At 35.7% G+C, this 2,908-nt stretch overlaps 1 long non-coding RNA gene across 1 annotated transcript; it reads right to left on the bottom strand.

Moving 5' to 3' along the window:
- Window positions 1-640: 640 nt before the first annotated feature.
- On the bottom strand, window positions 641-2,691 carry LOC107821447 (uncharacterized). The gene is made up of 2 exons (XR_012701345.1): window positions 1,963-2,691; window positions 641-1,566 (listed from the first exon to the last, which is right to left on the bottom strand). It is a non-coding gene; the product is annotated as an uncharacterized LOC107821447 (long non-coding RNA).
- Window positions 2,692-2,908: the final 217 nt, after the last annotated feature.

The following is a 2,908-nucleotide window of genomic DNA, read 5'->3' as shown; positions in this document are numbered from 1 at the left end:
AAGTACTTACCATGATCAACTAAGGAAGTAGACTCTGAAGTAAGAGTGGCAAAATGGTTAAAAGAAAACAGTTAACCATCCATATTATCCATTAAAAAATGGGTTGGATAATGAACTTTTTAAAAATGGGTCAAATATGGATAAGAATCATATTATCCATTTAGAAAATGGATAACGAATGTGTTTAACTTTTACATTTGTAAAGCCTCAAATTGGGGGTTCCTCAAGTTTGGGAGACTAGGAATTCTCCCAAAAGTGATCATATCCATGAAGCCATGGATAATATGGTTACCCATATTATCCGTCGGTTAACCCGTTTTTTATCCGTTTTAAATATGGGTCGGGTCGGATAATTTATCCGTTTTTCATTATCCGTTTTCGACCCGAACCATATCCAACCCGCCCCGCCCGTTTGCCCTCCTACTCTGAAGCATCACGTGCAACCATAGATGATTCTTAGTACTTTAGATGGGTCTGTAAGATGGCATGATCTCTAGATTTTTTTTTTATATGACACCAACTGGAGGTAATGCATTTGCAACTAATACAAGAGCAACATAACAATTCACCTTTTGCCCAATGAAATTAATATTTATTATAAACAGAAATCATTAAAGTTGCATGCATATTATTTTGGGAGTGTTAGTCAAAGAATGATATACATTCACTTATTAGAAAAAAGAATGATATACATCTGTTTGGACTACATGATGTTTATGAGCTTTTTCTGATAGCAATAGAATGATATACATTTGTTTGGACTGCATGATGATTATAAGCTTCGATAGTCATATCTATCATTTTTCTCACAGTACCTTTCACTCAAGTAGATTGAGTTTGTTTCAATGGTAAACATGGATTTTGGTGCACTCACCCAAAAATGAAAGCAGGTTGCAGGAGCAACAGTCCTTGTTCTCTTGTGCATATTGCTAATGACTCAAGATGAACTAAAAGCATCTCACCTCATGTTTTGGCTGAACAAATTAGTTTTTCCAATTTGTCTCTGTTTTGTCGAAGTGGAATTCAGATAGTCTGCGATAGTACTGGAAATTGATGTACTCCTTGTCTCCATCCATTCCAGTTAGTGGAAGAATTTTATTGATTATGAAACATGATATAGCCACCTACTTCACATGTCTTCAAGAATATCTTTTTACGACAAGGTGAGTTGCTCTGATGGTCAGCACCCTCCACTTCCAACCAAGAGGTTGTGAGTTCGAGTCACCCCAAGAGCAAGGTGGGGGTTCTTGGAGAGAAGGATGCCGAGGGTCTATTGGAAACAACCTCTCTACCCCAGGATAGGGGTAAAGTCTGCGTACACACTACCCTCCCCAGACTCCACTAGTGGGATTATACTGGGTTGTTGTTGTAGGACATGTTCACTCGACAGGGAAAACCAAGGTTCTCTATCTGATTCCTTCCTCCAGCAGTTTTTACTCCGCTGTAAAGCTGACCATTCAACGCTTCTTTGAAAGATTTGTGCTCCAGTTTTCTCCACTCTATAGAGAGAGGTCCTTCTTCTCTAGACATATTTTCTTCTCTTGATTAATAGTGATATAATCTGCACTATAAAATGAGAAGTCTATTGATTGTAATGAGTTATTGACTGCAATTACATCTCTTTGGGAACAACAAATACAATTTTTCATAACCATTCAAAAAATGACAGCAATTACAATTTTTTATTAACCCTGTCAAATTGCACAACAAATAAACAATAACTGGGAAAGATCAAAAACCAAATAATTGAGAGGAAAAGACAAAAGTAGGAGGTTAAAGATAAATAGTTTTCCTGGTCTAACAGAAGTGCCACAACATTTCTTCTTAGACCTCACACGAAGACATGAAGTAAGCATAATTGGCAAGGCGATGAGCATTTTAGTTTGTAAACTGGCATATCAATATCATGCTTTGGCAGTTGTATAGCTGTTAGGGGCCAATGTTATGGTTGAGATAGTGTACCTGCAAAACTGAAACACCAAAAAGCTCTCATCCGACGTTCCAATCCTTTTCCTTCCCTATTTAAAAAGAGTCAGCAGAATATGATCAGCTTCTGATTATAGGAAAAAAAGTATAGTGCATGAAATGATATTTTAAAAATGTTGATTTATATTTCAATGCACAAAACGATTTTCGGCATAAGAATACACCTAAATATAATCCTCAATAAATATCATATAAATATGAGGCCTCCAACCATTAGACTATGCCACGATACTTTATTCTGAAATTCACAACTTGTAGTATATCTAATCTTTGTTATAGATAAAGATGGTTGCTGATTGAAAACTATCTTTTCTTCCAACTTCAAACCAAATAGAAGCACTTTGTACCTACTACAAATTCAGCCCAACGATGACCAAAACATCTTAATGCTCATCTTAAGTATCACGAACATTCAGATTTGGCATCAAGCAAAAGTTTCTGCTACAAATTGTTGTGCCATCTAAATGGTGCAAATATTTGTCTATGCATTGAGCAATTATTTTAAGTACAAGTGTAAAATAAATAATTCAAAGCAACTTTATATGTGGACCCACAAGCTTCCGACATAAATATTCTCGGTAAGAATGAAATAGCCCATGATATCATGGTATTTAAATGGGTCCGCCTGCAAAGAAGGAAAAATTAACAGTAAATTTTGTTTATGTTAGAAGTTGTCAACCAAAATAAGGGTGAAAATGATTTTATATAATTTGTTAAGTTGACGATTCGCACATATCCTTTTTCATATATCTGCTTGTTGGGATTAAGATCAAAGAAAATCTTCAAGGATGGGCTGTGATGCATCTGCCAGAAAGATGGCAATAGTTCGCAACCTACTTCAAGTAAATCTGAGACCATCTCTACCATAAAAAGAGAAACGTCATTTTGAAAAAATATGACTGAATTTCCATCTAAACCTCAA

The sequence above is a fragment of the Nicotiana tabacum genome, chromosome 17 (genome assembly GCF_000715075.1).
Source record: "Nicotiana tabacum cultivar K326 chromosome 17, ASM71507v2, whole genome shotgun sequence".
Taxonomy (NCBI): Eukaryota; Viridiplantae; Streptophyta; class Magnoliopsida; order Solanales; family Solanaceae; genus Nicotiana; species Nicotiana tabacum.
Note: the sequence above shows the minus strand (reverse complement) of the source record. Positions and strands in the feature narration are given on the sequence as shown.